The 13,486-nt window shown below is 30.1% G+C and overlaps 1 protein-coding gene across 5 annotated transcripts in view; it reads right to left on the bottom strand.

Annotated features, from left to right (window-relative positions):
• LOC100744104 overlaps positions 1–11,237 on the bottom strand; it is a 108,095-nt gene extending 96,858 nt beyond the window's left edge. For all 5 annotated transcript variants that reach the window (XM_012390172.3, XM_012390174.3, XM_012390175.3 and 2 more), the window contains exon 1: positions 10,977–11,237. The gene's annotated coding sequence lies outside the window, so the exon portion shown is untranslated. The remainder of the gene's footprint in view (positions 1–10,976) is intronic.
• Between the last annotated feature and the right edge of the window lie 2,249 nt (positions 11,238–13,486).

Here is a 13,486-nt window from a genome sequence, read left to right as displayed (position 1 = left end):
GGGGGGGGGGGAGAAGTCCTGAATCTCGCCGTCTGCAGTGTCTAATAATAGCGGCACGTTGCATGTTTCTCTTTCTAGCCAGTGTACCAGCGTTTCGAGAATCGATACCAATGCTCTTAACGTGCGTGCAAAATGGTGCACGTGTACATTCTACATGCATATATGGTATACGTATTGGCATTGAAAATGAGTCAAGTACATCATGTCTCGTTTGTATTAGTTAAGTTAGTCGAATCCAAGTCACTTGACCTGAAGTTTGTGTTTGTACAATCAATTGTATCAAACATAAAACTAATTAAACAAGAAATAACAGTATGTTACGCATTGTGACGCTAGATTTATGATATAAGTAAAGTCAGGGAAAGTCTATGATTCGAAATAAGGTAAAAGTGAGAATAACAAAATTGAGCAAGAGCCTTTACTTCAGAGAATTTGGAAATTTCTCTACTTTGAGACTAGTTCTTAATTTGACAGGAGTGGACAATTGATAGGAGATTTCTACATGAGATAATAAGTTGAATACATTGATTCGAATTTTTTTAGATAAGTCAAGAATTATCCCAATACACGTATAATCGATAAATTTTAAAATTTAATTTGAATTTTCAAACTCGATCTTTTAAAATATTAGACCTACAACGTAATTTTATTATCCTTAATTTTCGTCTTATTTTGAGTCATAGGGTCTTCTTTGACTTCGCTTGCGCCATAAACTTAGGTCCACGATGTATAGCAACCGTTATTCCTTTCAAGTCAAGACATATGTATTTGAAAGAACTTTAGCTTCATTCGAGATCGTATTTCAAGTCAAGCAAGATAATAATAAGTTCGTATTAGCAAGGTAGTATTAGTATTAATTACGCAATTAATATTAAGTAGTATTAAGTACTCGAACACAAGCAACCTGAACTCGAGTGACTTAACTAATGAGAACCATCATAGAAACTTGTAGGAATATTTCAAAACACGTAAATACCAGGTTCACACTGATAAAGTTGTTTGAATTCAGACGCTTGAATGAATTATAGTGTTTATAAATATAGAGACAGAGTTCTTCCAAAGTTCTTCATATATATGGAAATACAATATCTTTTCTCTGATGATCAACTTTAAAAATTGGAAATAGCAGTATGTTAGGAATTCCTTTTGCCATATGTACATCTTGCTGTTTTATCTTTCAAGTATGTGATTTTTTTGGCTAGGGACAATATCCAATACAATGCAATAATGCTTATAACAATTGCAAGAAGTGATTAATAGTAAAATATAGAATGTTTTAAAATGCTAGAACAACTATAGTACAGTAGTATAGAGAGGAGCAAGAGAAAACAGCTGCAACGGGACAGCAAGACAATAGACGATAGTTTTAGTCTTAGTTTAGTCGTTAGTTTTTAATTGCGAATTAGGTTAAGAGTTCTATTTGCTGTAAACTGAGCCAACTAAGTTCCTTTTTTAAGGCCATTGAACCCGAAAAGAAAAATCAAACAGAAGAAATACAGCATAGTAGTATCATTATTAAAACATTAACTATAGTATATTTTTATTATGAATATATAATATAATAACTTGATATCGGAGTTATTTTCAGAAAATATAAGAATATTTTTCTACAAATTGTTGTATTTTTTAAACTAATTGAGATATTGATATGAAAAAAAAATTGAAAGATATAATAAAGACCTTCCAATTATTATTTGCACGCATTATTTACTTAATATTATTCAAATTAAATATCGTTTGAAACAGCTATATGTATTTCATATTTACACATGAAAGTGCAATTATTCGATAATATATATAATATTTACGTATGTTCTCACACTTGGTGAATTTGTTAGGAAAATAAATGCGATAAATGGATACAAAATATGTTCTTTTATATATATTTTTAAAAAATACATATAAAATACACAAAATATGCAAAATGTGTAAAATAATCAAGATTTTTAAGTTCCACTATACATATTATCTATTTTCTACAAGATGTATTTGCAGGAACATCCGTACTTTAATGTTTAATCGCAAATACGACGTGTCACGATTTTCTAGAAGTGTTAGAACATTTCCATTAATAGCTCCAAAATTTTTCATAATCGGGTCAATAAAACATATACAACTATAGGAATACTAATACAGCTATGTATCAGTAACACCTAATAGAAAATAAAAAATTTTCCCACACAGTGAACAACGCCGTCCTTAAAAATCTCCATAAAACTACTAAGTTAAATAAAACGTACAACACCTACAAAAACAGTACTTATTCAGTAATAGTATTATTACGGAATGCAATAATTGCCGCATAAATGGAAGCACAGTAACGTGGATGGTAACAGCTGCATCGATTGCAGCAGTGCTAAATAATAGCGACGCGACAGCAGCAAATACCGCAGCTGATCGAATACTAATTAAAAAACGTACAGAAGAACCTCGCATGCACTGCGTTTTATTTATCTTTTCATGAATTTGTTAATATTATAGTTACTCCGGTCGGTACAAAAAATTCTGTCAGAACTAAATTAATTAGTTCAAGACGACAAACATTGTAATTTTTTCCTTCTTTATAAGAAATATAAATGCAGATATCTGTGTTTGAAAATAATTGCTTGTATTTTTGCTCCGTTTATTTTAACTATATGAGTTAAATTATATTTTAATTTTGCTAAATTTATCCTATGAAATGCAAGAAAAACATAAATATAAGAAAAGCTCTACGTCATTTCTCATTTTACATACGTAATAAGTACAAACTTCTAATTCAAATATCTTTTAAATTAATTATTTTTAGACAAGATATTACAAACACTATTATTAATAATTTTAATAATTTCTTATAAAAAATCAAAATTTGCATTTATGAGCGTATAAAAAGATATGTATTCTTGCTGAAGAAACTGATGAACTTGAAAACGGTAACCTTGAAAGAATAAAGTCGCGAATTGCAGTGTTCACACTTCTGAATCAACAAACTTGATACAATTCTCTGCCTCGAAAGAACTAATGAAAGTACAGATTTAGGAATCCAACTGCTGTTCAAAGATACTCAGATATGTGTCTATTTTTGACCATTTAATTAAAATATTGTGAATAAAAGAATCGGACATTATATGGTTTATACAGTGACGAGCAAAAGTGTAAACACACTCCGCTGATTTTATATAAAAGGCGATAATACGACTAATTTTTCAAGTGAACGGTAAAGATTAGATAACGGTAACTACAAGCTGCGTCTGATTAACGAAATGTAATAGTTCATTTTCATTAACATTAATAATGTACAGAACATTTTACAAAAATGGACATCTTAAACCATGTTTACAGTTTTGCACTTTAATTATACTCGTCGAATTAAGGTTTCAACCTAGTATTTCGTCCACTTTTCTTTACTTTTTTTTAATGCTTTTAATCTACGAGGCATACTGTCAATTAAATTTTTCCCATAATTCATGAACACCCGAAGGTGGATTATTATATTTTTCCAGCCTTTTTTTCACGGTGGACCACAAATTTTCGATCGGATTCGTATCCGGACTTTGTGCTGGTCACTTCATCACAGAAAAATTTTGATTTTCTAGCCAGGTTTTAACTACTTTTGCAGTATGCTTAGGATCCCCGCCTTGTTGAAATACTACTTCACGTTCATTATATCCAATAGAATTAACTACAGAAGGTAAATTACTTTGTAGAATGGTCAAATAATGCTCTTTTCGTATTATACCTTCGATTCGAACTAAGGGACCAACACCTCTGTGAGTAAAGCAATCCCAACACATGCCTTCGATTCGAACTAAGGGACCAACACCTCTGTGAGTAAAGCAACCCCAACACATAATTGAGCCACCTCCAAACTTCATAGTTTGTTTTATACCACCTGGTTGATCATTATTCTCGGATGAAATCCAATACCAGGACCTTCTGTCAGATTCGAATCTGTTAATTTTTGTTTCGTCACTCCATATAACTCTTTTCCAATCTTCGGCCGTCCATTCTTTGTATGTGTCCACAAATTGTTTTCGTAATTTAATATTTTTGTTTGAAAGAGATGGTTTACTTTCTTTTTCCTTCGCTCGTAAACCAATTCTCTTTAAAGAACGACGAATGGTCCATTCGCTAGCACTTATTTCGATTTCCTGAGCAGCAATTTTTGGTGTTTTGTAACTATCCGACCGAATACAGTGTGCAATTTCACGTACTGCTCTATCCGAAATAAGTCGCGGTCTATCGTTTTGTGAAGAAATTGGTGCACTAACATACTTTTTTCTTATTCTTGCAACTATCGTATGACTGACACCCCATTTCTCTGCAATTTGCCGCAACGACAGATCTTTATCACACAAACAAATAATACTGTTCTTTTTATCTCCACTAAGTGGCTTCATCTTGGATTAAGCATATCAAACTGAAAAGTAATCTAACAATGGTGTGGAACAGTTGACTGTGAAACAGTGGACAATCAGTGCTTATTGACAGTTTCGTTTCCCTGACATTTACGTGCTATCATAAAAGTTTCTGACGAAACGTGCAAAACTGTAAACATTGTTTCAAAACACAATTATTATAAAATATTCTGCACATTATTAATGTTAATGAAAATGAACTATTACATTTCGTTAATCAGACGTTACCTAATCTTTACTATTACCTAATCTTTACCGATCACTTGAAAAATTAGTCATAGTATCGTCTTTTACATAAAATCAAATTTGTTCGTCACTGTATATCGATATTGAAATTTAAATATATTAAAGTTCCGTTTTTTAAGTTTAATGGAATTACTTAAATTCAAATTTTATTTCAAGTTTATACAAGAAAAATTAGTTTAAAATCGTTTAAGATTTTTGTAACCCGACGATGCTTCATGGTACCTCTCATATAAAAATGAATCGTATATGCTTTAGTATAAGATGGTATAAATTCTCAGAGGTAACACGTTTAACTACACAAAGAAAAGATTTCATTGTGTACACGTGACTGAGGCTTCTTGATTTTAGGTTAATTTATATTGTTACATTTTTAAAAGAATTTAGTGTTATAATCAATTTTTTCGGGATGGTAATTTTTATATTACCTACTTGTTTTATATTACATCTGATTGTTAGTTATCGCCACCACTATATGCATTTATGCCCTACTGATTATGATAAATATTTATACTTAGGATATAATATTATTTGAACAGCTTTTAAATATCTAGAATAAGAATTGTAACATCTAATTGAATATAGATGCCAGAAGTTAATTTCGAGTGAAATGAAATTATTTTTTGATTTAAAAGAAACAGTAGTTGTTAAATAATACAATGTTATTTTCAATTTCATGCTTGTCGATATTGTTTTCCTAAAGTTTCTTCGACGTTAAGTATGCACCACTTTAGATATCCATTTTCGTTATGTGCCCGCTTGCAGTCAGGTTACTTAAATTCAAACGACTTCAACTAACTTGTATAAACAAGACATTCATAAACCCGAGTCATGTAAATTCAAGTAACTTAACCGACCTAGAGAGGGATTCAGTGTTCTTATAAACGGTAATATACATATACAGGGTCCGGTAGAATAACATGTAAAAGCGGACACAATGTAATTCTTTGTATAAAAATAAAAACAAAAGAATAAAATTTGTTAATTTTCGGTTTAGTTTTCGAGAAAATCAAGTATACTTGAACATGGCTAATTCCGTACCGAACAAGACTAAATAATCGACAGGAAGTCATATTACGTACAAAAACAAATCGAAAATGTAGAATGTTGTTATATCTATTCTCAGAGGTAGGATCAGAATAGTTATTATTTTATTGAATGGATAAATCTATCACACCGTTCTGAGCCAAAAAGAAACCTTTATTGCATGCGCTTACAAAAACTAGGGATAAAAACAAAAAAGCATCTTAAGCCTATCGATTAAATCTATCGATTGTAACTAGGATTATCTTCTAGTTACTATTTCTTATAACTAACGCATCTGCATATGCATGGCGAGCACGAACTCACGTTGTCATTTTCAACATAGAATAAAATTTTTTCTCGGGACGCTTTATTTCAAATAAAAACAAATTTGAAAATTTATCGTACACATGTACTAGGCCTATTCTTAGCGAAACATGCTCAAACTACATTTTCTTGAAAATGAAGCCTTAAACGGGAAAATCTTATTCTATATTTTCGATTTATTTTCGATTTATTATTAATCCTGTCCAATCCGGAATTAACCATGTTCAAGTATACTTGATAAATTTTTAAACGTGATTCTTTCGAAAACTACACCGAAAATTAAAAGAATTTTATTCTATTGTTTTTTCTTATTTTTACATAAGGAATCACATCGTTCCTGCTGTTACTTGTTATTTGGTCGGACCTTGTATATAGCCATTTATACAACGATACCACGCGCATCGTGTATCGCGGTAAATTAGTCTGGCTAGAATAAAAGTCGTCAACGAAGCGTTACAAATGCACGTTTTTTCCAATCTACATTGGCTGTGGATTGCCCGCTAATTATTAAAGAAGAGATTCTCTCAATTATACGTCAGGACGTTGACCTGTCTATTTGCAAATGTCGCGACGGTGAAAAGTAGAGTTTATCGGACGTGGATGGTAAGAGATCGATTGAACAACGTGTATAACGTTCCGTTCACGTGCGAACGTACTAAGGTATAGGCTGGTATATAAGACCATAACCGCATGAACACCATAAGCACGCACTTTTATGACTTACGGTAAATTTATTTCACAATGTATTTCCCCTCCCTGGCATGGCTGGTGTTCATGTTTCTTGGTTACAATTTTGGAGAATTTGTAGTACTGTTACGAACGTTTCATGGTTATATGGTAAAGTAAGTTACGAGTTGAATGGATGAATGTATTAGCTTGTTGCATAATAAACATGCCACTTTTCTAATAAACAAATTATTTGTATATTGTTTTGCTTAAAAAGCATCGATTTTATCAATTCTAAGGCACCAAGATCCATTACTACCTTTATTGATTTGATAATATTTGTAAAGCAACTATATATATATTTTTTACTTTTTTCTAAGTACAATATACAGTTTCCAGATCATTTTTCCTTTTGAATACATACTTAGCTGAACTGCTCCGAAATAATAAATGTATGGATACAGATGATTCTTACTATAAATAAAAATTTGTATTCTAACTAAAACAAATTACGCTATTAATGCCGTAAAATAAGTATTACCGAAAATAGTATTGATTATGAAACAACCTGATATTAGATTATCCTTTATGTATTGCAACTCTTTTCATATATGTATGTATTAAGTAAAGATAAACAATTACCTATCGATAATTAATTACTGATATATTTTCTAGATTAATTTTGCTATAAATTCACAAAATCTTAGGCGTCTGTTTCGTAGCATTCTGTATATCATTACCTGAATGCAAAGTAAATGATAGCTTTCCTATCAGCTTAATAGAATTTTCTGTAAATACTTACTCCATTGCTTGGAAATTAGATAATAACAACAGAAAATACAAATATGATAACAAGAATAAAACGAACGACTTTTTTAATGTAATTATTCTAATACTTTTATATAATAATTTATTTATAATGTATCCAAGTATCACTTCATAAATTTTTAGATTTTTATAATTTCTATTAAATATTTGTTTGAAACTAGAATTATCGTTTACGACTCATAAACATATTATATTAATTAATATATATTAATCACAAAAAACAATTGTATAAACATTTCGTTCATTTATTATAATAACCGATGGATATGAAATAATTGAGTAAAGAAATTAATGTTTAACACGTTGAATGCCACGCTAGTTTTTCAGGGATTGCTCGTAGCGTCACGATGAATTTTTTAATACACGATACATACAATGTTCAAATATTACCTATATGAAATATGTTACAATGGATTTATCTCACTGAGGTCACCGGTGACCCCCGTGGCGCTAAAGTGCGATTTCGTGCGATCACTTATTTTTTTCGTTTATCAATTATCTCATATTGTTTCTTCGCGTTGCTAAATAATTGTTCCAAACCATAATTCATCCTTCGGTCATACTTATTCGGACCTTACTTTAGTATCTTTTACTTTACTGTCAAGACCCTTAATCGCCATCAGACATTTTTCAAGTCGAAATGTTCCTTAGGGTTATTGCTCATTAAGGCAAAACACGGAAAAATCGTGAACAAAATATCATGATAACGAAATTGAGGTTTCCATTTCTCCATATGAAAGCTTGCTAAGGAAACCACGTCATAAATTAAAGACAATGTCGGGAAAGGCTAGAACTGTGCGACGATTTTGCAAAATATGTTATGAAAAAAACTAAAAAACGCTAAGGAGGACAACTACAAAAAGCTGTAGTAAAAAAAGTCGTGACATATTGTGAAGACTGTGCTAGTTCACCCTTTCTTTGTTTGGAATGTTTCAATACGACACATCGCAATATGCACACATAATAGATTATATTTCATATATAAATAAAACTATTTTTATGTGTTTTATACTGCATTAATTTCATTACACCATTGTAGTAGCGATGTTAATGATAACAGATTTATAACTATTAACATTTGTTCAAATTATGTATTTCTACTAAATTATGTATTTCTACTTGGCGCGTAGGTCACCGGTGATCCCCGTGGCATTCAATGTGTTAAGTATAAGATTAGATAGTATACTGTCACTGTAGTTTTTACATTTAGATGCATATCCAAGTATGTGTGTACATTAAAAACATTGGAAGGAATTTATTAATAAACCGAGTATTTCAGCATCGCGTCCGTCAACCTTGCTTCGTTTATTTGCTATATTCGACTATATTTAACGTTCGTTACATTACAGCACTCGCAATTCGTAGCATAACCCAACATCGCAACCCTTGATTAATCATGGAAATTGGCAGAGAAATCATAAAAAAGGACGTAAAATCAGCATTGTAAGATGAAACGAAACAAATATATGATTATAAATTTACTAATGTTATATAGGTACATGTTATCTTAACTATCTTAGTACATGAAACATGGACATAATTTAATGTAAAATTTTTAGAAAGAACATTTAAATAAACTTCGTTTTTGCGAAAATCGAGTTTGAAATTTGTAAAATATACATATTTCAATATGGGTAATTGCGGATTGGGCAGGAACGAATAATCGACAAGAGGTTATTCTACGTACGAAAATAAGTAAAGAATGTAGTACAAAATTTGTTCATAGGAGGCTTCATCTTTAAAAAAACAAGATTTGAAAATTCCAGGTCTATTCTTAACTAAACATCGTTCAAATTCAATTTTTTTGGAAACGAAGCTTTAAATGGAAAGATTTTATTGTACATTTTTCACTTATTTTCGTATGTAAAATGTCCTGCTGATTGATTACTCCCACCCGGATGGTAATTACACAAATTCATATATACTAAATAAATTTTCAAACTAGACTTTCTCGAAGACGAAGTCTCAAATAAAAAAATTTTATTCTATGTATACATTCGATTTATTTTTTCATCTAGAATCACTCTGTATATGCAACCTTTTTAAAATAAATTTTCTAGTAAGAATTAACCGAACAATCTAAAATGAACATTAGCCAACAAATTACATATACAATAATTATTTAAATTACAATAAGTATGGTAATTAGTTCGATCTTCAAACTTATGTAAATATTACTATTGATTTTTGATATGAAAGTGCAGAAAATGTATTTTAATAATTTACAGAATAATTTATCAATAACCATTCATAACTATTCAATATTTAAAATGAATGTTTTTAAAAATGTTAAAATGGAATCGATTCTTTAATTTTTCCATTTTATACAAATATACTATGTACATAAACCTTTTAAAATATTTCTTACTTTCATTTTGCACAATACTTCTGCAAAATGCTTTTGCGAAATTATTTACAGTTTGCACCCTAAATATTAATTAATTGTTAAAAGCCATCAACCTACATTCTAAACTTCCAAAACATATCGCACGATATAATGTAGAGGCACTGATCCTATATCGATTGCGTCCGAAAGTGTAATTTGATAACAAAAATAATACTACACAACGACGGGAAAATATCGCAATATTTCTTAAACTTTTTCAATACTATGTATCATTTTAACATAAAAAATTAATACCAGTAGAATAAAAAATAAATAAATAATGAATTTAGCAATAAATTTAATGAGTATCGAAAACATAAATACGATGAATAATATTTCTAATATTTTATTTCAATAATTATTACTTGTGTATAAACTGGAAGAATTTTGCTGTTGGGCAGAATATTTCAAAATACTGGCATAAAGTCTTTCGTTTATTGCCTTACGGGTACATTCAAAGAAATATTCAGTGGGTAAAATGCTTCTTTGTGACACCAATTCAATTGTAGCTAAAACAATGCACGAATTTCAGAGATCAGAAGAGTACTAACTCGTGAAAACCAACAACCAATTCTTTCAATATTTCTTCTACAATACTATTTTAAATATTAAGATATATGTAGAAAAAACAATTACTTGTCTTGAGTAATCACATGTAAATAAACTCAAAAAAGACCAATAGAATAGAAATCACTAAACTGCAGATTTCTATGCAATATCATGTTTTTATGAATGTAACTACAGAAGTAGAACCTAGTTCCTGAGTTTAATGTTTTATCCAACTGTATATTTCCAACGTCGGATAATATTTCAGAAAACAAACTATGGAAAAGTTGTTAAAGGTATGCATCATTTTCCGTTCAATTTTCCTTAAAACATTAAGAATCTTCTTTGACAAAATAAGAGTAAGATTGAATTTTAAAAATTCATAATCGGATTAAATAGAGATTTGTTTCATCCACCAAGTATTATAACCAATACTTTGTTTTATATATTTTATATATTTTTATATAGATATTATGCACACTCTGTATATTTTTCCACTGTATATGTTCTACACATAGACGTTCCAATGAAGATTATTCGCTTTATCTGAAAGGACTTACTTTATAGACGGCTAGCCTGAAAATTTTTCAAGTCACCGACCTATGTTAAACCAGATCATCATCTTCTGTCTTGAACTCCAATAATAAGTGTTCTTTCTCTCACGCGCGTTACTTTTTATCAGTTTTTCACGGTAGAAACACAAAAATTGTTTTCACGTATAAATTTCTTGTAACTGTGCAAAAAAAAAATTTCTCGATAAAAATAATACTAGTAAGAGACGAGATAGGTGTACAAGAGACCTGCCTCCTACCGTTGTCGTTCGAAAACTCATGGTGCGAGCTTGATGCGATCGTGTGCTTCTTCCCCCACTCCTATGAAGTTAATCGTAGTGGAGAAACCCCTCATGTTGTTCGTATTTCGAACCTGACTCTTCGCGTATACACGAATACGTGTGTATATACACTATCGCTCAAAAGTTGAATACATATGTTACTGATAAAGGATTCTTCAATTTTGCACACATTACTTGCAGTTGACACTTTTATTTTATATACAATTTTGTGTATACATTTATTATTATTATTATGTATGCATTTTTGTGTATGCAAACATATAACACACCTTGTAACGCCATATTATATATATATGTATGTACATAATTCCTAATTTCTAATACTACACCTCTAATTTCTAACCTACATTATCTAAACCTTATTATTCTAAATCTATATGCGAGTTACAAATAATACGTGATATTAATATCTTTGCACATACTGAAATTGTTAAATGCGAATGAAATGCAAGTTCTAAAATTCTAATTGTCTTTTACACATGCAGAAACTTTTGACGGATAGTGTATGTACTTATATACACAGTCTTAAACGGAACGTGGTCATTACATATTCATGAACCGTGTATGTGTACGACATAGAGCAGGTGCTCCAAGATTTTTTATAAAAATTTGTTTTTTGAATACTATTTATAAATAAGTATAGTAAAGACAATAAATATAGATAAATCATTAGAAACGTATACGTTCAATTATATGTGAAATAATAAGTAATTATATATGCAAATATTACTTAATTAATTACATATGCATGTAAAATCATGACTATTTGTAGCGATGGTACACGTAATCGATGCGGAGTATACGGAGACATCGATATATATACATATAATAATCACTTTTTAATAGAAATATATTAAGAATATAATCCTAAGAATATCTGTGTTTCAAAATATCAATACATATCAGTTTTGCCTATTACGTATTTTAGTTTCCAAATGTTAGTTAGCATTTCTTTATTATTTTCAGAAATTATTTTCATCATTTTCAGAAATACTACATGAAAACCTCCGGTACATTTTAACTTTGGTTAAACTCACATTGATTTTGTGATCTACATAGTAACACATCAAATTTAAGACTGCTTGCAGATATCGTTAAAGATCATTCAAGCATGCTATGCGGAATTATAAAAAAATTCGTGACTGTTATTGCCGTGCCAGCAAGGAGTCTAGATTATATGATAGGACGTATACATATGTATGTATATATATATATGGTATTACATTACACAAGTATACACTACACTGTCCGCTTACTACATAATATAATCTACGTAATCGCAATTTCATTTTTCTGTCTCGAAAATATCAGATCTATTTCAGACATAGCTTTAACAATTACAGTTAAATATTTAATTATTACAAACTAATAGTTAATGTTTCAAGGGATTTTTCTTTTTTTTATAGTAGTTCTTGTAATTCTTTCATGCAACCTATTTTGTATATTTTTAATTTTACAGTCTATTGTACTTGCTTGAAATAATTTTTGGGGTGACATATATTTTTTCACATCCTTTCACGCTTGATTTCCTTTTATAATGAAAAGAATCTTTATACTGCTCTGCCTCTCTTTTGTACGCCCTCCTTGCCCTTCGATACACGTGATTTGTTCTGCAACAGACTTCCATGAATAAGTAACATGACAGACGAGGAGACTATATTAGAATGGGAGGCGGGGCCTTAGGGCGCCTCACGCAAATGCTACTTTACACATACACGTGTTTCCTTGCAGTATTAAAGTCTTTTCTATCTGATAGGGAGTATACACAAGACCTGCAAATCATTCTATGTTCTAATTGCATACATGGAAATAAGTTACGTATGAAAATATATACATGTAAAATATTTCATCTATGTAACAAAATTTGATCTAAGACTAAACTTAAAAATTTATACGTTTAAATTTCTTAATGTGAATGTTGATTGGAGTTGCAATATATTGTTATTTAAACATTATTCGTCTATTCCAAAAGAGGAAGAAGTATTGAGAAATTGACACTTTGAAACAACTTCCGGTTTCTAGAATCATGCAATACACGTAGAGGAAACTATTTAATATTCTTCTAAATCATAAGCACGTGTATTTATCAATACTGTGAAAAAAACGTGACAAAACTTATGTACCCATACCCTATACATTAATCATCGACATTCATTAATTTATGGATCCTTGTAATAATGATATATAAACGAGTTAGTAAAAGGTACAGGAGATATA

This window comes from Bombus impatiens, unplaced genomic scaffold (genome assembly GCF_000188095.3).
Source record: "Bombus impatiens unplaced genomic scaffold, BIMP_2.2 scf_0735, whole genome shotgun sequence".
Classification (NCBI taxonomy): Eukaryota; Metazoa; Arthropoda; class Insecta; order Hymenoptera; family Apidae; genus Bombus; species Bombus impatiens.
This window is presented reverse-complemented; position numbering and strand designations above follow the sequence as displayed.